Genomic DNA, 22700 nt, shown 5'->3' with positions numbered 1-22700 from the left:
AATGGAGGGGAGGGGAAGGTGGAGATGAGGCTGTGTGCTGTCCCCAAGCATTATTGTCTCCCCATCCCCACTCCTGCCACCCTTTGGAGCTATCCTCTCACTGATGGTTATTGGCTGTGGAGTAGCCAGGGAGGTCTTCCTCAGCTCCAAGAGAAAGGGCACAAAACAAAATCCACTGCAGGGAGTCCCAGCAACCATGTCCTCCATTTTTTTCCCCTAGGCAGACTGGAGGAGTTGCCTCAGAAGGAAAGAACACTCGGAGGCCCAGGCCTGGATGCAGCACGACTTTAATGAGTCTAAAGAAGAAAAGGAGGTGGCCCACAGGGAGCATCAGGGGCAGCCACTAAGATGCGGTGGAGCTCCTGCAGGGTGTCCATCTGCCTGCCCTGCAGGGGGTGGGAGGCCAACAGGTCCCTGCTAGGCTGGCGTTGGGAGGTGGAGACAGGAAAGGTAAGGAAGAGAGAGAAGAGAGTAGAAGAAAAAAACAATGGCCTGAAGCTCTAAATACAAAGCCCCACAGCTCTATCTTCTGTCCAGCACCATATTCTGAGGTCTTGGAGGTTCTTGCCCGAGGACGTTGCCAGCCGCTTTAGCAGGGTTGACATCTGTTGCCACAGTAGCAGCTGGTGATGCAGGAGAGGTCACAGCACCCGGAGTTGATGGGGACTCCGTCACAGCTGAGGATGCTGCCAACAGCAGCAGAGGTGGAGGATCCCACAACAGTGTTCTGCGGGAAGGAGCTGAGGATGGGGCCGGGCAAGGTCACGACCACGAGAGGGGGCTGGATGACGACGGTGGAGTTCTGGCACTGCCTGACACAGGGCTCATTGCAGCTGTTGGCCAGCGGGGTTGGGCAGCAGGGCTGGCAGGGCTGGCAGGGCTGGCAGGGCTGGCATTTGTCGGAGCAGGACATGTCTCGGGGCTGGCAGTGCACCTGGGAGAGAGGGCAGAGAGGGAAACAGAAAACAGGGACACATGAGAAGCAGCACTGCACCCAACCACAGGGGAGCTAAGGCACCTCCTGGCCCAGCATACGCTGCCCAGCTCAAAGCCCAGGAGCCACCTCAACTAAGTCCCAGCCCCTCTCTGCCCCTCTCTCCCCTGCCCTCTCCCATGAGAAGCAGCTCCCAGCCCTGGGCTAGGACAGCCCGTATCAGCCAAGACAGACATTGAGGAAAGATCTGGTCTTGAAAGAGGAGGACAAGAGGCTTCACACTCACCTGATTCCCAAGGAGAAGGAGGCGAGAGAAGTGGATGAGAGAGCAGAGAGTTAGGCTGCCTTTTATAGTAGTCCTGCACTGCCTCAGGCCCAGAGGCGCCCTCTGCGGAAGTAATAATTTTCTGACAAGCTCATGCCAAATGCAAAACATCCCAGCCAATGGTATGGGCTGTGTTCTGGTTTCCTGCACTGCTGCCTTTTCATTTCCTGGCTTGTGCCACATGCTTTCCCATATGTAGGCTTCTGTAAGTGCTGGAATGAGAGTCCCAAGGATTTCCGGGGCAGAAACAGGTCAGCACAGGCAGAAGACTCCGCTCAAGTGCTGGTGGCATCCCATGCAGGCAGGTGATGGGCACTGGGTCATTCCTGTGGGCTTGTTTGTGGCAAAGTTGTCAGGAAATGGGCACCGCTCTCATGCTTCTCGTCCAGATGCCCAAGGACTGCCATGTGAGAGGTCATGGTACATGTGGTCCCCAGCATCTCCTCAGCAGAGTCCCCGGTTGCTGATATTTTCCAGGCTTTATGTGAGTGTACAGGTTTTAGCATGGATCCATGCAGGCATGCATGAGCACACGTGTATCAGTCTCTACTTGTGTGACCCTCATCATGTGGGCATGTGCAGGTCATAGCAGGAATGGTAGTTGGAAAGGAATCTGCAGTTCAGTGGTGGTGGTATCAACCTGGCAGAGAGGTGCCCAGAGGATGGAAATGCAGTCTCTGCCTCCTGTGCCCTCCATTTCTTGATCTATGTGCAGGGAGAAACACCAATAAATCCTGTCCACGGCATGCAGGATGTCATCCCTGAATGTATCTAGCCCCTTATGATGCAGTGTTGCTGGTGACTGGGATGGGACATGGGCTCCTCATGTCCACGCCAATGCCACCACTCAGCCTGGTGCTGAGTGAGGCAGGGGCTGAGACCTCGCACCAATGGGTATTGAACTGAAGGGACCAGGGTCCAGCTGTTGCTCTGCTGTGCGATGTTGGACTGACTCTCTGGCTGGCACAGGGAGAGTCAAACAGCTGAGGACTGCTTTGGTGTTCAAGCACCATGAATTCCATGTCCCCCACAAAAATCTGAATCTGAGTGCCCAGCAACTGTGCCTAGGAGAGCAGGGATATGTGATTCAGGGCTAAATCGCACAAATTCTGCTGCTGTTTCATGAGGGAGGTCAGGCAAAGGCCCTCTTTGTGAGAGAGGCTGCAGGTATTTTGTAAAGGACCTAAGTGCGTCCTCCATCCTAGTCTGTCTTGTCTCCAATCCAGCCTAGAGGTAGTGTAACTAAGGGCTACCGTCTTCCCTTTGTTGGCCTTGCTGAGATCATTGCCAGAAGGTGCTGCTGGGAGGCTTCAGGCAGGGCCGACTCCCTTCCCCATGGGAGCAGCTTTCAAGCTTAAGTTGTAGCGCTTGGCCTCAACCTGAGTTGCACCTCCAGCAGTGTCACATCTGTGCCTGTGTCTGGCCATGGGCCCCACTGATCTCAGTTTGGACCCTGACATGCAGGTGACTTCCCAGCTTGACCTGAGACTTTCCTTATCTCTATGAACACACCTGGTGATCGCTGGACGCTGTTGAACGCTGACTACTATCATGAGACCTCATCCTGATGTTGACTCACTGACTCAGTGACTTGCCTTTCCAACTTGACCCCAGACATATGTAAGACAAGTGCCTGAGCCAGAACATGAGCAGGACAACATAAAACTCTGTGCACACTTGCAGACCTATGATCTTATTGGGGTTTTGGAGAAAAGCTGGGATAGCTCATGTGTCTGGAGTGTGGAGTGGCTCTGCAAAACCAAAGGCAGTATTGCAACCCTGCACTGCCTAAGAGCAGATTTTTGTCCCCTCAGGGTCCTGCCAGGCAGAATCCTTTGGGAAAGTGCCCTGCGGGGTCAAAGAGGCCCAGGGGGAATGTGAAATACAGCAGTTAAGATCTGATGATAATAATATTAAGGAAATCACCATAATTAGCTCCATCCACTCCACTTGATAAAGGCATCGGAAAGGTCTAGCAAGGACATTAGACGGCTGTGTTTTCGGAGCATTACTTGCCAAATCTTAAAGCATGACCAGTAATACCAGTTTTCTTAAGGTTATTGAAAGTGCATCCATCCCTTAGTGAAGCCTGGACTTGTTCTTTTCTGCTGAAATTGTTATTCATCTAATTGTGCTTCACACTCTGTTGCACCCAGTCTATTGGGTTTATGGGGCAAGGCTTTGGTGGCTGGGGGAGAAGGCTGCAGGGGTGGCCTCTGTGAGAAGAGTCCAGGGACTTACCCCCATGTCTGACAGAGTCAGTCCCAACTGGCTCCAAAACAGACTCACTGCTGCTCAACACTGAGCCCATTAGCAGCGCTGGTGGTGCCTCTGCAAAAACATATTCGAGAAAGGGCCAAACACTGCACTGGAAGTGAGGAATGAAGTAAAAAAAAAAGCACGAGAAACAACCCTGCAGACACCAAGGCCAGAGAAGAAGGAGGTGGAGGACGTACTCCAGGCGACGGTCCGGAGATTCCCAGGCAGCCCATGGGAGAGACCATGGTGGAGCAGATATCCACACTGCAGCCCATGGACAGGACCCACGCTGGAGCTGGTCTTGAAAGACTGAAGCCCGTGGGAAGGGCTCACACTGGAGCACAGAAAAATGTGGGGACAAAACAGTGGCAGAAAGGAACTGCTGTGTACTGCCGCAACCCCCCATTCCACATCCCGTTGTGCTACTTGGGGGTGGAGGAAATAGAAGAGCTGTGAATGAAGGAGGGAAGTTGAGGCTGTGAAAAAGAGGTGGGGATGGAGGGAAGGTATTTTAGGGGTTTTTTGGCTGTTTCTCACCATCCTGCTTTATTCGTAGTTGGCAATAAGTTGAATGAATCTTTCCCAAGTCAAGTCTGTTTTGACTGTGATGGCCATTGGTAGGTAATGCCCCCGTCTTTATCTTGACCCACAACCTTTGCCACCTTACTTTCCCCTTCTGTCCTGTTGAGGAGGGAGAGGAAGAGAGCAGCTGGGTGGGCCTGCAAGCCTGCCAAGGTCTTTCTAGTTTTGCACCAATTAGGGTAATCACAAGTGCCATGAGCGTTTGTCGTTTATATGCTTTTTTTCTGCTTTCTGTCTGTGCCATCAGGAGCAGTCTCTTTCTCCCACTGTTGTTCCCCTCAGAGGACGGTGGGCAATGATGTCAATTGGCCTTTGTGCTTGTGTACCTGGGAACCAGTGGCAGGGTTACAGCCATGGGCAGAGCACAGCCCACCAACCCTCCTGCCATAGGCTCAGGAGAACAAGGAGACCCCAAAGGCCACACGGGAGGAAAGCTGTGAATGGGAGCTGCTGTGCTGATGACCTGCTTGCTTCAGCTCTTTCTGACTCTGCTAGCAAAGGTCCCCCATCAGAACTCATGACAGAGGAGAAACCACTGCTCTCTTGGATGTCTCAGACCCCCTTCACCTGCATTTCCTTCACCAACCATCCATCCCTTATTACCTCTCTTTTCCAGCCCATCCACCCTCACTGTTTCACAGATAGGTCAGCGCAGAAGATCTCGGCTGTCTTTGTAGTCCCAACCTGCTGAAGTGTAAGCACCATGAGCTGTAGGCTTCAGGAGAGGAGGGAGCTAGGAGCGTTGTCCCTAAACCAGGGTTCCTCACCCGGTGTGCAAAATGCCAAACAACACACTGAGTCGAGATATTTGTCTTTATTGCCAGTCGGCAGAATGGGGTGCCGGGCCTTTAACATCAGCCAGCACACCTCTCTCAGCAACACACAGGGTCTTTTATACGAAACAATCGCAAAGAAAGAATCACACTGCAACAACTGAGTGGCCACTGATACTAAAGTCCATCTGTGCATCTCTTAATTTTAGTGTAACTCATTATACTAAGGTGGACTTATATTTGCATCTACAATCTCCTCCTAGGGGTGTATTTTTTAGTATTAAAATCACCTGAGGTTAGCTTAGGATACAAGTCTTGATTAAATTCCAAAATACTTCTCTGCAAGAAATCATATATCCCTACACACCATTACACACACTAAATAGGTTATTGTCTACTCGAAGCTTCTTGTACAGTACCATTGTCTTGACCAGGATGCGTATCTTGGTTACCAGGGTGAGTCTCCACCTCCGTCCTCAAGGATACCTAAAATCCGCTGCTATAACCTGATTCCATATACAGCAGGAGGAGGGGCACAGTACAGTTCTCCTCTCTTGGCATCCGGACAGGAGGCCCTTTCTGTGCAAGGCTGAGCTCTGGGGAAAGCGCCCGCCGTTCTCCCCTGGCAGCCCTATTTGCCTTATGCACCCAGAGATCTGCCAACAAAGATCCTCCTCCTGTGAGGGGCTGGGGTTAGTGGCCTGAGGGAAAAGGAGAAGGTGGTGAGAGAGCTTCTGCCATGGAACTGGTCTTCCCTCGCACCCCAGGATGGGATTGCACCGGCCATGAGCTGCAAAGAGAGAGATGGGCTTTTCTGACCTGTGCACTCACTACAGTTCCATGGGAGGAACTGCCAGATGCTCATCTGCATCTTCTTGCAGGCCCATGTGAAGAACCTTTTTGTCCTGGAGCTGTTCTGTCTGATGGGAGTTGGGGATGTGCAGTCTGCGAGACACTGCAGCCCTTCAAATCTTTGTAACCAACCGCTGGTCTGCACAGGGCACTCTATGGGTGTGACATTACAACGGTGGGCTTGCCCGACCTATCCTTGCACTTGGATGCATGCCATACCCCTTCCTTCTGGAGAATGGTGGGAAGGTTAGGAGGAGGAGGCTCTGGGCTCTAGCCAAGGTGATTTCTCCTGTCATGCCCTCCTTCCATCCTCACAGCCATCTTCTGCCTGAGCTTTCTCCCTCAGCACAGCTCCATCCAGAGCAAGAGGAGCTGCCTTGAGTGCTTGTGGGGCTGCTGACCTCCCAGGTCCTCCTGCAGCACTGGGGTCCTCCCATGAAGACAGCACAAGTTGGGAGCACCATCCATAGGGCATGCTCTGAGGCCAAGGAGAGTATTTCTGGGCAGAGGTGCAGCAAGGGCAGGGCTGATGGTCGGTCACTGGCTGTGGAGTAGCCAGAGACGGTGACCTCAGCTCCAGGGGACAGGGACTGAAGGAGGCCCACAGACAGTGTGTCCTGCCCTCCCATTCCTCTAGGAATGAGGAGGGGTCCACTTGCTCACCCATTTGTTCCCTCACAGTTTATTTCCTTTCTCCCTGGGCAGCTTTAGAGAGCATCCAGAGAGGAAAGGACCACACAGAGCCAGAGGCTGGGATGCAGTGGAGTTTAATGAGTCCAAAGAGGGAAACAAGATCTCTCTGAGGAGAGGCCACAGTGATAGGATCACCATGGGCGGCCGAGAGTCAGTGCCCCATGATAAAGGGAGAATTCCCACAGGGCACCTATCTGGCTCCCCACAGAGGGAGAGGGGCAGGCATGTCCCCCCTAAGCTGACTTTGGTGGTCCTTGTGGCCCAGCGAGCAGAAAACAACAAAGGAAAAGGCGGGACAGGAGAGAGTGGAGGAAGGGAACGAGAGGCATTGGCCATGTTTTCAAGAGAGCTCAGGCTGGCCTTTCCAAAGGGCTGACACCGTTTGCAGGAGGAGCAGGGCGTGCTCAGCCCCTCTCCAAGCAATGGCCACGATCTCCGTTGTTCATTCTGGCAGCCTCTTCTGGGTTCCCGGGGCTCCTTGTCTGGGCTGTCACCAGTGACTTCAGGAAGGGGGGCACCTTCTGCTGCCACAGTCGCGGCTGGTGATACAGGACAGGTCGCAGCACCCAGAGTAGATGGGGCCTCCATCACAGCTGAGGATGCTGCCAACGGCAGCGGAGCTGAGGATGGGGCCGGGCAGGGTCACCACCATGGATGACGATGGTGGAAGGCTGGCACTGCCTGACACAGGGCTCATGGCAGATGTTGGCCTGCGGGGTCGGGCAGCAGGGCTGGCAGGGCTGGCAGGGCTGGCACTTGTCGGAGCAGGACATGTCTTGGGGCTGGCAGTGCACCTGGGAGAGAGGACAGGGAGGAAGGAGAGCACAGGGACACCTGAGCAACAGCCTGCAACCCCACCACAAGGAAGCCAAGACACCTGCCTGGTGGGCAGGTGGAGGGTGTGCAGGAGGGAACAAGGGCCTCTTTGCCTCAGCCCAGAGGCATCCTTCAGATAGCAGCCAGGCCCAGGGACCCTCCTGTCTCGCCTGTAGCCAAAAAGCTACCTCAGCCCAGCCTCAGCCTACATCCATGACAGACCATCTCTCCTCTGCCCTTTCCCACGACCACAATGTCAAAGCAGTACCATAAGACCAAGGAGCAGGTGTCAGCTGAGTTGTCCTTGAAGGCCAGGCTCCATCCTAGAGGAGGAGGTGGAGGAGAAAGGGGGTTCCAACTCACCTGGTTCCCAAGGAGAAGGAGGTGACAGAAGTGGTTGAGAGAGCGGCGGGTTAGGCTGGCTTTTATACTGGCCTCACGCTGCCTCAAGGCCAAAGGCAGTGCTGCATAAGCAACAATTTTCCTGTACACTCCTAATGAACGGAAAGATCCCAGGGATGTCTTGCTGTTTCCCTCTACACTGCCTTTGCATTTTGCACAAACTAAGCGCCAGAGGGATGCAGTGGAGGCAGGTGATGTCAGCCTGGGGCGCACTGGTGTGCTTTTTTTATCAGCCTGCTGACAGGAAGGGCCCCAGCTGCTCCCAGCCCTGCAATCCTTGGCTTGTCCCCCAAGGCCTCCTGGGAGTATGTGCCCTGTCCTCCTCTTTCCTTCCCTCCCGGCTCACTCCAACAGTCAGTGGCTGTTGTGTTCCTAGATTGCACTGCAGCTTTTCAACTCTCTTTCACCTTAAGCTGCCCTCACGAGGAAGTTGCCAACCTCTTTGGCCTCCTCCTCTCTCTGGACAGTCCCTGAGACTCCTTTAGCAATGCTGCCTGTGCATCTGTCCTGCTCAGAGTGCCCCATCCCTGCTCTGGCAGGGAGGTCCCCAGCAGCTCCTCAGTCACATCCCTTCCTATCGCCTCTGCCCGCATGTGCTCGTCTGCAATAACATGCGTGGGTGCGTGACTGTGTACCCGTCCGTGCGATTCTATGCATGCACATCTATGGGCTTATATATCGTTGTGCATACTTGTGCATGTTGGGTATGTGTTAGCGCATGCGTGTGCTACATAGTTGTGCCTGACCTCACGCCTGGTCGCAACAAGTTTCTAAGTCCCATAGTGACATGCCTCCACACCACTGCCAGGCACTGACACAGTCTCAGCCCCTCGTTATCTGAGGGGACACAGACAGGGTCACAACACTCAGGTCCTACTGAAGAGAACCCCAAACACAGGCCAAGACTTTTCATGCTGCCTCCAGGCAGCCTCGAGGGACTGAGCTGTTTCCCAGGGTCTTCACTCCTGACCCATGGAAACCATCCTTGAGGTTAAAGGATTCTGCTGGCTCTGTGGAGACAGGAGAGCCCCATCCCCTGACTGGTCCTTGGCCAGAGCCAGGAGCTATGGGAAAAGGAATGAGAGGCTGGTGGGGCTGGGAGGAGGAAGATGGTGAACATTAGGGCTGGAGCCAATGGCACCAGAAAACAGCACCAACACTGGGAAGGGCCGAGGATCCCCACCACCAGCAGCACTATAGGAATCCAGCCATGGCATAAGCTCCCCCTCCAAGCCTCAAATGAGGGACTGCCTGGAAACAGTGGTTCCCTGACATTTGGCCTTGGCTTCAGGGCCCCATGGCCTGGGGGACGTGAGGGGAACTCCAGCATCAGCTGGCATCACCGCACAGGCAAAACCACCCACTGGTTCTGCTCTGAAAAGCTTTTCCTTAAAAGCAAGCATTCTGGCAAAATGGTTTGGCATTTGCCCAAAGAAGTCTTTCATCTGGAGAAGCTGCAGCCGCCTGCTCTGACTCCTCCAGTGTGATTCCTGCCAAGTCCAGTTGGCTGTTGCCAGTGTTTCCAGGCTGCCCCCAGCCTCCCTTTCCCAGAAAGCTTACTTTCCTGGACACACCACTAAGCCACATTTGTTGCACCCTGTCCCTAAGCCAGCTCCCTCAGCCCTGCTGCCTCCCTGCTCTGGAGCACTGAGATGTACCCCATCCAGGTACCACTGAGCAGTTCCTGAGGGGTGTAGGGAAGCCACCGTGTGGCATCTGCCTGGAGCTCTGTGCATAGGGGAGTCTCTTTCTCTGTCAGTCACGTTCCCCCCTCATGCCTTCAGTCTGTGTCCCCTCCTTTCCAGGCAGCCGGTCATCAAAGGACAGCATAGCGCATCCCCAGCACCAGGGGCACCAGGAAGTGGAGACCTTCTGTCTTGTGTGGCCCCACTCTTCTCAGTAGTGCCCACTGGCAGGACAAGAGGCAATGGGCAAAAATTAAAACGCATACCATTCCATCTGAACACAAAGAAAAACCTTTTCGCTTTGAGGGCGGTCAAACACTGGAACAGGTTCTTCAGAGAGGTTGTGGAGTCTTCATCGGTGGAGACAGTCAAAACCAGTCTGGATATAGTTCTGGACAACATGCTCTAGCTGAGCAGAGACATTGGACTAGGTGATCTCCAGAGGTGCCTTCCAACCTCAGCAATTCTCTGATTCTGTGAAATGCTTACCTCAGGGCACAGCAGCAACAGCAGCCCCTGGCCACCGGGAAATTTGGGTTTCCTTCAGGCCCATCACACAGGAACCCTGAACTCAATTTCCCCCCACCATCCCAATGACCTTCTGCCCATATCCTCCCCGGGGCCGTGCTGCAGTCCAGCACAACCCCTGTGCCCACCCCTTCAGGAGGCACTGCTCCAGCACTGCCCAACATGTCTCTCCAGAGCTGCTCTCACGCCTTAGCCAAGCACCCTTGACGGGGCACTCAAGGCACCATGACTTCTCTCCCCTCCTTTCTCCCAAAGATGTTTGGGAAATACCTCTCCCCCTCAAGGAGGACCGACACCATCTTCATGGACGTCCAGGGCATGAGAGACTCCAGGAGCCACGGCACCCCAGCCTGCACTGTTCATTACTTTGCTACAGTCCCTTTGGAGATCTGGCCTGAACTTCAGGGGCAGAAAAGAGCAGCTGTGGCCTGACTGCACAGGTAGGAACTGCCCCGTGCTGAAAATCCTGGCCCTGGTGCCGACCGTAAGAAGCCTGGGGAACAGCAAAGAAGGAAGTTTAATTTCTTGCATTTGGATGAATGTTTTAACCACTAGTGCGTTATCTGTCCAGAAGGCTTCTTTATGGCAGAGGAGCAGGGGGTTCAGGTACAGCACAGCAAATCATCTGAGACACACTGTTAATACACAGATATTTTGAAAGAGCAGTTGGAAACAGATCAATACCACATATAGGAAATTCTCCCCTCCTGGATGTATTGGAGAAAATGTTGCCAATCTACTGAGGAATTGACAAAATGCGAGGACATTCACAGATGGCTGAGTCAAAAAAAAAAAAAAAAAAGAGAGCACAGATACAGAGCTCAGCATTATGCAGGCTGCACTGTGTAGAAAGTTGTGGAGGGTTCCCTGGGTAGTTGTCCCCTGCCTGCTACTCCGGCTCTGCAATCTGCCTGACCAGGAGCTGCGGTGAGGCTAGGTCTCTGTCTCCCCAGCCAGGGCAGCAGGGAGAAAAGCTGTGAGGCACATTGCAGTGTGAGTTTTTGCAGCTGGGTTCAGACCAAGAGCCTTGGATGAACAAAAGGGTCCAAAAATCCCAACGTGTTCAAGGGGCGACTGGATTTGGAGGGGAGGTATTGCAGGCTGCAAAATCCACAAGCAGCAACAGGTTCACAAATCCCCTGTGCTGAAAACAGGTGCAACATTGGAGCAAACACTCAAGAGAAGTATCCTAGCTGCTTCTCTGGTTGTTTCTCTTCTCTCAGTACCCAGTTATGACCAGAGTTGGAGAAGGGAGCTGCTGGTAGGAGTCATTACCGCCCTCACGTTTATACCTCCTGGCCTAAGGACGGCAAACCTGCTTACCTAGAGAAACCACCTGGGGACCAGTTAAACTCTCAGTATGTAAGCCAGACGCATCAGACCCTGGTGAAGATTCTCTGTTCAAACCCGCTGTGTTGTCATGCCCCTTTTGATGTCTCTCCTTGCCAGGGAATCACCATCACTTGGCTGGGGGCAGTCCCTCTGTCCCCGAGTCCATGCTGGTTTCTCTGCCCAACAGAAAATGACTGGTCCCCTCACTGGGGGCTAGTTTATCCCTCTGTGCACATTTAGGGACAGCAAAGAGCACATTAGGGGAGCGCACACATTTTGGGAATGCACATATTTTGGGAGGCAAAGAGCTAGCTCTGGAGAGCAGCTGTGGTGGAGGCTGACAAAACCTGAAAGGAGGCATTAGCCGGGTTTTCCTCCTCAAAGGAGTACATGTGCAGGTGTTTGCAATGAGGCCTTCTGAGGTGACACGCAAAGTTCAGGTTTAGTGCCAATGTGGGGTCAGTTGAGTCAGAAAGAGAGATGGGACAGAAAGGACCAGAAGAAGGCAAAGAGAATGAGGCATCTGGAGAAAAGAGGTTGACTATGCCTAGGGGAGGAGGCAGGAAGGGGAAAGAGCAGCTCCCCTGCCACGTACAGAAGGGGTAAAAAGGGGCAGCTAGCAACCCAGTGGGAGGATGGTTTTGGTTCCCTCCTCATGCTTGGGTGTACCCACAGGTGTGTGTAAAAGAGGGTTCAGGATCTTGAGAGAAAAGCAGGATATTTGTGAGACAAAATGACACATATGTTGGACTATGGGGGCATTAGTAATGCATGTGGTCCAAATGCACATTTCCCCTGGCCATACATCTGATACTGATTGTTCAGTTACACAATCTTCCATGATTCTTCCACAGCTTCCTGGCATGAGTGGCTCCTCCTCCCTAACAGCTGGCACCGGGTCAGCAGGTGAAACTACTGATGCTCAGGTCTCAGGCAGAAAAGGAGAGAGTGCTCATCAGGGGACTGTCGGAAAAAGGCTAGATGCCAGAGACGCCATTTCCGTTGTGGGCAGGAGCCTTTCATCTTCTTGAGGTACTGTGTGGTTTTGGGTCAATGAACCGCTTGCCCTGGAGAGGCAGAAGCTCTCTCTGCTAGGCCTGAGCTGTGCTGGGGGACCAGGGTGATCTCTGTAAGTGTCCAGGGCCTGGGCAGGGCTGATGGAAGGTGATTTCTTCCATGCTGGGCAGGGAGTTAATTCTTGCCCTGGAACTGGGCAAGGTCTCTGACCTCTGAGCCGCTACCGCAGGGCAGGACAGGGCAGGGCAGGGCCGCTTTTCCCCAAGGTGGGGAAGGAAATCTGGGAAGCCCTCACTGTCAACCCCTGCTTCCCTAAACATTGTATCAAACACCCAGGGACAGAGAACTGGAGTGCAGGAACTGTGAGTATTAGACCACCCAGGCACCTTGCTTTTACTCAAGGTATTATGCCTCTTCTCCCCAAGAAACCATCACCACCCTGTCAGGTCTGTGCAGGGAGCTGCTCTTTAAGGAGCAGAGAACACTGGAAAATGTTGTCTCATGTGTTTATCCACATCTTTTCTCCAGGTGCTGCTACTGTTGGAAAAGAAAAGAGAGGGCAGAGAAAGAAGAGCAGCCTTTCCTGATCCCCCACCAACCATCTTCTCCTGGTTTCTTTGCCCAAGCCGCCCACTTCCAGCTCTCTCTTCTGATCTGCCTGGGGCTAGTCATTCTCAAATGTGCTGCCCTGGGAGCTCTCTGCTCTCCTGCAGTCCCAAATTTCTCCCTTTGCAACACAAATACACTGGACTTCTCAAAGCTGCCGCAGGGATTTGGAAGCTCTCGTCTCATTGACGTTATGAGGGTGTCACAGTCTGTGTGCTGCCTGGCACACGTAATGCAGCGTACTGTGCTGGTTTTGGCTGGGATACAGTTAACTGTCTTCATAGTAGCTAGTATGGGGCTACGTTTTGGATTTGTGCTGAAAACAGTGTTGATAGCACAGGGATGTTTCAGTTACTGCTGAGCAGTGCTTACACAGAGTCAAGGACTTTTCTGCTTCTCACCCCACCCTACCAGCGAGTAGGCTGGGGGTGCACAAGAAGTTGGAAGGGGACGCAGCCGGGACGGCTGATCCCAACTGACCAAAGGGATATTCCATACCATATGATGTCATGCTCAGTATATAAACTAGGGGGAAAGCTGGCCAGGAGACCGCTGCTTGGGGACAGGCTGGGCATTGGTCAGAGGGTGGTGAGCAATTGTTTTCATTTGCACCACTTGTCTGTCTTGTTTGTTTTTTGTTGTTGTTGTAATTTTCCTTTTCATTACAATTTTTATTATCATTATTATTATTTTATTTCACTTAATTTATTAAACTGTTCTTATCTCAGCCCACGAGCTTTCTCCCTTTTACTTTTCCTATTCTCTCCCCCATCCCATTGGGGCATGGCAGGGAGTGAGCGAGCGGCTGCGTGGCGCTTAGTTGCCGGCTGGGCTTAAACCACAACAATCCTTCCTGGCACCCAACGTGGGGCAAGAAGGGTTTGAGATAATCACAGATTCAGCAGTTAAAGATTGGTGTTGGCTTTTTCAGTTTGCTGTGCTCTGTAGTGAATAGTGATGTTTTGCCTGGGAGATTCGTTTTTAAACCACTGACCTTGAGCTTAATCTGGTATTTGGTCTCTGTACTGAAGCCATTACTGTACTTCGGGTACCATCTCATGGAGAAAATTAACAATTATACTTCTTCCTCTGAGAGGTTTTTTGTGGAGGAAATACAGAACGGCACCCTTGCTACCTTCTTCTGTGATGTTGTCTCCCTTGGTACAATGACTTCTCAGTATCTTGACCATCCTTGGGTAGTTAAAATACTTCTATTGCTATTTCTTAGAAATATTGCTTCAGTTTTGTCTAAGGTTAACGAGCAATTTAGGAATATAACCCAGGCTCCGCGAGAGTATGGTCATGGGTGGCACGGCATGTGGGAGAATATGGGCAAGTATCTAGAGAACTTCTCACCTCCAATGGTCTGGAACTTCACTCCTGAACAACTAAAGAACCCGATGAAGTGGTAGAATGTTTGAAAAAAAGATACCGTGGCTACTCCAAAGAGGCACAACTTACTGCACTGTGCTGGGCCCTGGCCAGTATCTCCCAAACACTGCTCGATACCATGCAGCACTCTCAGGGAGAAGAGAGGCAAACCAAACCAACAAACACTGTGGCTAAACCAGGTACTGTATCAGTCGCCCCGATAACTAAAAAGAAACAGTGGAAGCGGAAGTCAGCTCGTTTAGTAAGGGATGAAGAAGCTTCTCCTAAGAGGGCGCAGGAGAAAGAATCAGAAGAGGCAGCCTGTTCTGCGGCAGAGCAGTCACAAGAACAGGAGGAGGAAGAGACTGAGATAATCAATGAGACAGAAACCACCCGCTCCCTATCCCTAAGAGGGCTGCGAGATATGCGAAAAGATTTTAGCCGTCAACCAGGTGAGCTAATTCTCAGCTGGTTGCTTCGATGCTGGGATATTGGGGCCAGTAGTCAGGAATTAGAGGGTAAGGAAGCCCGGCAGCTGGGATCCCTTGCTAAGGATAAGGCCTTTGACAAAGGGATTGGAAAAAAGGCAGGAGTCCTCCATCTTTGGCGGCGACTCCTCTCAAGTGTGAAGGACAGGTGTCCCTTCAAGGAAGAACTTGCAAATTCTCAAAGGAAATGGACCAACATTGTGGGGGGCATCCAGTATCTGAGGGAATTAGCCATGTTGGAGGTGATCTATAATGACCAGGCATCCAAAGACCTGGAGGAAATCCGGTGCACACGGTCCATGTGGCAAAAGTTTGTACGAAATGCAGCGACGTCATACACCCACACCCTGGCGATAATGAGCTGGACAGACACTGAGGCACCAACTATAGATGAACTGGCCAGACAACTCTGAGAATATGAAAATAATCTTGCTCCCTCCATGCGTGCTTGTGTCTCGGCTGTGGACAGACACAGACTGACCCAAAATATGTTGGAGCAAGCTGAGAAGGGTAGAATTTCCTCATGCACTCCAACCAAGGCCTCAGCTATTAAGAGTCAGCCTTTTCCGGTTCAAGGGAAAGGGTACCGGTAGAGCACGTCATGTGCAACCCTGTGGTTCTTCCTGTGTGACCGGGGGGAGGACATGAGGAAGTGGGATGGTGAGCCTACCTGGAGACTAGAAGCTCGGGTCCAGGAACTGCAAGGATAAACAGCAACCAAAAAGCATCCATCCAGGAGAACTACTGCTCCAGTGTCTGTTGGGCAGAGTAGAAGGGCTGACTGTACTTTTGATCCTGATGAAGGGACTTCTGTTTTGCGCTTACAAAAACCAAGTAATGAAGACTCAGACCAGGAATAGAGGGGCCCTGCCTTCGGTCAGGCAGAGGAAAGGGACAACCGGGTTTACTGGACTGTGGATTGGATGGCCTGGCACATCAGCCCCAGGGGAGTATAAAGCTCTGGTGGACACTGGTGCACAGGGTACTCTAATACCATCAGATTACAAGGGGGCAGAATCCATCTGTATTTCTGGGGTGACAGGGAGATCCCAAGAACTGTCTGTGTTGGAGGCTGAAGTAAGCCTAACTGGGAATGAGTGGCAGTAAGACTCATTCACCCTTTAATAGTCCCATAAGGCCCGTGCAAAAATCTAACGGAGAGTGGAGGATAACAGTGGACTATTGAGGCCTGAACGAAGTCACACCACCGCTGAGAGCCGCCGTACCAGACGTGCTAGAACTTCAATATGAACTGGAGTCAAAGGCTGCCAAATGGTATGCAACAATAGATATCGCCAACACGTTTTTCTCGATCCCTCTGGCAGCAGAGTGCAGGCCACAATTTGCTTTCACATGGAGGGGCATCCAGTACGCCTGGAGTCGACTGCCCCAGGGGTGGAAACAGTCCTCCCTTTTCTCATGGATTGATACAGACTGCACTGGAACAAGGTGAAGTTCCCAAACACCTGCAGTATATTGATGACATCATTGTGTGGGGCGACACAGCAGAAGGAGTGTTTGAGAAGCAGAGAAGAATAATCCAGATTCTCCTGAAAGCTGGTCTTGCTATAAAACGAAGTAAGGTCAAAGGGCCTGCACAGGAAATTCAGTTTGGAGGAATAAAATGGCAAGATGGGCGTCGTCATACCCCAATGCATGTGATCAATAAAATAACAGCTATGTCTCCACCAACAAACAAAAAGGAGACACAAGCTTTCTTAGGTGTTGTGGGTTTCTGGAGAATGCGTATTCCAGGCTATAGTCCGATCGTAAGCCCTCTCTATCGAGTGACCTGGAAGAAGGACTTTCAATGGGGCCCTGAGCAGCAGCAAGCCTTTGAACAAATTAAACAGGAGATAGTTTGTGCAGTAGCGCTTGGGCCAGTCCGGACAGGACAAGATGTGAAAAACGTGCTTTTCACCTCAGCCGGGGATAACGGCCCCACCTGGAGCCTCTGGCAGAAAGCGCCTGGAGAGACTTGAGGTCGACCTCAGGGGTTTTGGAGCCGGGGATATAGGGGATCGGAAGCCTGTTACACTCCAACTGAAAAAGATCTATTAGCAGCATATGAAGGAATTCGAGCTGCTCCAGAAGTAGTTGGCACTGAAGCGCAGCTCCTTTTGGCCCCTCGATTACCCGTGCAGGGCTGGATGTTCAAAGGCAGGGTCCCCTCTATGCATCATGCAACTGATGCTACGTGGAGTAAGTGAGTCGCACTGATAACGCAACGGGCTCACATGGGAAACCCTGACCGCCTGGGAATCCTGGAAATGATAGTGGACTGGCCAGAGGGCCGAAACTTCGGAGTGTCGCCAGAGGAGGTGACTCGTGCTGAAGAGGCCCCTCTGTATAACAAATTATCAGAGAATGAGAAGCAATATGGCCTGTTTACAGAAGGATCCTGTCGTCTTGCGGGAAAACATCGAAGGTGGAAAGCTACTGTGTGGAGTCCTACACAACAAGTCACAGAAACTGCTGAAGGACAAGGTGAATCGAGTCAGTTTGCAGAGCTGAAAGCCATTCAGCTGGCTTCAGATATTGCTGAACGAGAAAAATGGCCAGTCCTTTATCTCTGTACTGACTCGTGGATGGTGGCAAATGCTCTGTGGGAGCAGGTGGACCAGGCTGCTAGAATTGAAGTGGCTCAGGTGGATCTGGATTGGGAACATAAGGGTGAGCTATTTATAGCTTGATGGGCCCATGACACATGAGGACATCTTGGAGGACACGGAGGCCGTCTTGGGCTTAGCGACCATGATATGATAGAGTTTTCAATATTTAGCCAAGTAAGGAGGCGGGTGAGCAACACCGTTACCATGGACTTCCGGAGGGCAGACTTTGCCCTGTTCAGGACACTGGTCGGGAGGGTCCCTTGGGAGACGGTCCTGAAGGGCAAAGGGGCCCAGGAAGGATGGATGTTCTTCAAGAAGGAAATCTTGAAGGCGCAGGAGCAGGCAGTGCCCGTGTGCCGTAAGAAGAGCCGGCGGGGAAGACGGCCGGCCTGGCTCAACAAGGAGCTTATGCTGAGGCTTGGGGAAAAAAAGAGAACTTACCACCTCTGGAAAAAGGGGCAGGCAAGTGAAGAAGAGTACAAGGACCTCGTTAGGTCATGCAGGGAGGGAATTAGGAAGGCGAAAGCCCAGCTAGAGCTCAACCTGGCCACGGTCGTGAGGGACAACAAAAAAAGCTTCTATAAATACATTAACAGCAAAAAGAGGGCCAAGGAGGATCTCCATCCTCTACTGGATGCGGCGGGGAACCTTGTCACGAAGGATGAGGAAAAGGCTGAGGTACTTAATGCCTTCTTTGCCTCAGTCTTTAATAGCCACACCGGGTATCCTCAGGGTATCCGTCCCCCTGAGCTGGATGACAGGGATGGAGGGCAAAATAGGCTCCCCATGATCCAGGAGGAAGCAGTTAACGACCTGCTATGCCACCTGGACACTCATAAGTCTATGGGGCCTGATGGCATCCACCCAAGGGTGCTGAGGGAACTGGCGGAAGAGCTTGCCAAGCCGCTCTCCATCATTTATCAACAGTCCTGGTCAACGGGGGAGGTCCCGGATGACTGGAGGCTTGCCAACGTGACGCCCATCTACAAGAAGGGTCGGAAGGAGGATCCGGGGAACTACAGGCCTGTCAGCCTGACCTCGGTGCCGGGGAAGGTTATGGAGAGGCTCATCTTGAGGGCGCTCACGGGACACGTGCAGGTTACCCAAGGGATCAGGCCCAGCCAGCACGGGTTCATGAAAGGCAGGTCCTGCTTGACCAACCTGATCTCCTTCTATGACCAGGTGACCCGCCTAGTGGATGAGGGGAAGGCTGTTGATGTTGTCTACCTGGACTTCAGCAAAGCCTTTGACACTGTTCCCCACAGTATTCTCCTAGAGAAGCTGGCGGCCTGTGGTTTAGATAGGTACACTCTTCGCTGGGTAAAAAACTGGCTGGATGGCCGAGCCCAGAGGGTTGTGGTGAATGGGGTGAAATCCAGCTGGCGGCCGGTCACAAGCGGAGTCCCCCAGGGCTCGGTTTTGGGACCGGTCTTGTTTAATATCTTCATTGATGATCTGGATGAGGGGATAGAGTGCTCCCTCAGCAAGTTTGCAGATGACACCAAGTTGGGAGGGAGTGTTGATCTGCTTGAGGGTAGGAAGGCTCTGCAGAGGGATCTGGACAGGCTGGATCGATGGGCTGAGGCCAACCGGATGAAGTTCAATAAGGCCAAGTGCCGGGTTCTACACTTCGGCCACAACAACCCCAGGCAACGCTACAGGCTTGGGGATGAGTGGCTGGAAAGCTCCCCCGCAGAAAAGGACCTGGGGGTGTTGATCGACACCCGGCTGAATATGAGCCAGCAGTGTGCCCAGGTGGCCAAGAAGGCCAACGGCATCCTGGCTTGCATCAGAAATGGTGTGGCCAGCAGGAGCAGGGAGGTGATCATGCCTCTGTACTCGGCTCTGGTGAGGCCGCACCTCGAATACTGTGTTCAGTTTTGGGCCCCTCACTACAAGAAGGACATGGAGGTGCTGGAGCGTGTCCAGAGAAGGGCGACGAAGCTGGTGAGGGGTCTGGAACACAAGTCTTATGAGGAGCGGCTGAGCGAGCTGGGGTTGTTTAGCCTGGAGAAGAGGAGGCTGAGGGGAGACCTTATCGCTCTCTACAACTACCTGAAAGGGGGTTGCAGAGAGGTGGGTGTTGGTCTCTTCTCCCAAGTGACTAGTGACAGGACTAGAGGAAATGGCCTCAAGTTGCGACAGGGGAGGTTCAGGCTAGACATTAGGAAAAAGTTCTTCACTGAGAGAGTGGTGAAACACTGGAATAGGCTGCCCAGGGAGGTGGTAGAGTCACCCTCCCTGGAGGTATTCAAGGAGCGTGTGGATGTGGCATTGTGGGATGTAGCTTGATGGACATGGTGCTGTGTGGTGTTGGGTGGGTTGTGGCTTGTTATTGTTGTTGTGTGGCGTGGGTTTTGTGGTTGTGTTGTGTGGTTTTTTTTTTTTTTTTTTTTTTTCCCCCCCCCCCAGGTTGGACTCGATGATCTTACAGGTCTTTTCCAACCGTACTGATTCTGTGATTCTGTGACATTTAGGAAGGGATGCAACGTACAAATGGGCTCGTGATCGAGGGGTGGACGTCAACTATTGATGCCATTGCACAGGTTATCCATGAATCTCAAAGATGTGCCATAATCAAACAAGCTAAGTGGGTAAAGCCTTTTTGGTATAGAGGACGATGGCTGAAATATCACTACGGGGAAGCCTGGCAGATTGATTATATCACACTACCACGAACCCGCCACGGTAAGCAACGTGTGTTTACAATGGTGGAAGCAACTACTGGATGGTTGGAAACATACCCCATGAACCATGCCACTGCCCGGAACACTATCTTGGGCCTTGAAAAGCGAGTTTTATGGCGACACGGCACCCCTGAAAGAATTGAATCCGACAACAGGACTCATTTCCAAAACAATCTCATTAACACCTGGGCCAAGGAGCATGGCATGGACTGGGTGTATCACATCCCCTACCATGCACCAGCCTCCGGGAAAACTGAACAATACAATGCACTTTTAAAAACTACACTGAAAGCAAGGGGTGCTGGGACATTCAGGCACTGGGATACACATTTAGCAGAAGCCACTTGGCTAGTTAGGACTAGAGGCTCTGCCAGCTGACCTGGCCCTGCCCAATCAAAACCCCTGCGCACTGTGGAAGGAGAGAAGATCCCCGTAGTACATGTAAGGAACGAGCTGGGAAAAACAGTTTGGGTTATTCCTTCCTCAGGAAAGGGTAAACTTGTTCGCGGGGTTGTTTTTTGCTCAAGGACCTGGGTGCACTTGGTGGGTAATGCAGAAGGATGGGGGAGTCCTGTGCGTACCTCAAGGAGATTTAATTCTGGGTGAAACTAATCCATGATTTGAGTTACATGTTACAGGAATTACTATAGCAGGAACCACCTGAACCAATGGAGAACAAGCCTTACAAGAACCAATGCAAGTGCAGCAGTGACCTGACCTGAGCTGGCTGTGGTGCCCAATAACTCCATGCAATACAACACCTCTTCTGTCCTGAGTGACCGCCATAACAGATGGAGCCCAAAGTCATAGACTAAATGAACTCAATGGACATTTTGTGGACATTTGTGGATATTCATGGGCATTTTACAGACATTTCACAGGGTTGATCCATAGACTAAGGGAACGATATCTGTGTACTATATCAAAGGATGGGAAGGGTGATGGTAGGTAATGAGAACGTATTGGATAGTGTGCTACCTGAGTATGACATAAATGGTATGGAATAAGGGGTGGAGAAAATTAACTCCATCCCAACCAAAACCAGCACACGTACTCTGGCCACTCATTTCCCCCTGCATGTCAACGCTTCCAGGGCTTCCTTTTTCCCTCCCTTCCACCTTCAATTTGTGTCAACTTGGGGAACCAGAAGCCCACCAAGGTGGCAAGGAACTGGAACCAGAATGCAACTTTGCAGCAACTGCCCAGGTCCCTCATCCCCTACAGGTGTCCTGATCCCAGCACGAGGGCCAGGCACTCCAGGCTGTCCTCCAGAGGCTCTGAGTGGCAGAAGAGCAGGGAGCTGGGAGCTGAGGCACAGCACAGCTCCCCTCCGGGGCATCCTGAAAGGAGATGGGCATTATGGTTCTGCAGTATCCACACTTGAGGCAAGAGCTCTGAGTAACTTTTATGCTTTAGAGCTCCCAAAATATTATGTTGCGAAAATGCGTATAGCTATATCAATACACACACAAAAACACACACACTGAGCCATTGCGTTTACGTATTAGCGGACTGTGAATCGTGACCGCATGCTTTCACTGGAGCGTCTCCCTGAGGAGTCTCTCTGGGACACTGAACACCACTGCCCATGCAGATGAACTTTGTCACTGTGCTCTGATTACTTCTCTCCATCCGTCTAATGCTTCTTCCTCTACATCAGGAGATATTGACACTCCTTCTCCCTGGGAGAAATCACGCCAGGTCTGGTGGGCCAAGCTGTGGGCCCAATGCACACTGCACAATGCCTGGTGTCTGTTCCCAGCCCTAAGAGTCAGCGATGTCCTGGATCAAAGCAGGGCAAGTAGAAATGTCAGACAGTGCTTCCTACCCCATGTTTTGACAGAAGCCCAGAGGTTCATGGGCCACCGTGGCGGGGCTGGAGTTGGACTCAGGACACAAGGCTTCACTCGAGGCTCTGGGAGCCCTGGTAATTAGTGGCTACAGGCTAGTGATGGGCAGCCCGATTTCAGAGCTTGCTCTGGGTTGTGGATGAGAAGGAGATTTGGTTGAATCCCTGAAGCCCTTTTAAGCATCCCACAGATCTCTTCCAGTCCTCAAGCCTCCTCTGCCTTATGTCTTAGCACCTACAGGAGAAACAGACTACACGGATGCTCCTGATAGTGCCTCTCGGTGAGCAGCTTCCACCCTTGGACAATCCCAGCTTGTCCTTGCAGTCAGTCCCTTCACTGAGCACATCTTCTCATTGATGGTCAAGGTAGCTGGCCTCTGGTAGGTACCGAAGAGCCATGCCGCGTCCCTGTCACGTGTGCAGACTGAAATGGTCTCTGCAAGGGATGGGAAAGTAAGGTCACTCCATCACCTTCTTTTGCTTCTCCAGAAAGGGATCAGAGTGTTTTGTGTGAAGTTGCATCTTCTGGCCTGTCTGTAAAGATGTGCCAGCATTGTCTCAGAAATGTGTCAAACCCAGAAGGGACAGATTTCCATCCAGCCCATGCCAGGCTGGTCCCCCCAAAGACAAAGCGACAGCTGTGGGTCCTTCACTTGACAACATGGTAAATTCATTTCACGTTTTCACAAATGAACTAATTGCTCCAGAAGGATGCTCGGCTTAGTGAGTGTCTCACCATAGCTTAGCTCCCTTGGGCAAAGACATTGGCAGCTCTCACCCAGCGTTCTCTCCTCTTCCCAATCACACTTGATGAACTTTCCACCCATGGTCTTCATTATAGCTAACAGGCACCTTGGGCAAATGAAGTAGGCAATTAAGAAACCAATGC

At 52.1% G+C, this 22700-nt stretch overlaps 1 pseudogene; it reads right to left on the bottom strand.

Moving 5' to 3' along the window:
- Positions 1–589: 589 nt before the first annotated feature.
- LOC132321285 (feather keratin Cos1-1/Cos1-3/Cos2-1-like) lies at positions 590–1354 on the bottom strand (annotated as a pseudogene).
- Between the last annotated feature and the right edge of the window lie 21346 nt (positions 1355–22700).

This window comes from Gavia stellata, unplaced genomic scaffold (assembly GCF_030936135.1).
Source record: "Gavia stellata isolate bGavSte3 unplaced genomic scaffold, bGavSte3.hap2 HAP2_SCAFFOLD_107, whole genome shotgun sequence".
Lineage (NCBI taxonomy): Eukaryota > Metazoa > Chordata > Aves > Gaviiformes > Gaviidae > Gavia > Gavia stellata.
Note: the sequence above shows the minus strand (reverse complement) of the source record. Positions and strands in the feature narration are given on the sequence as shown.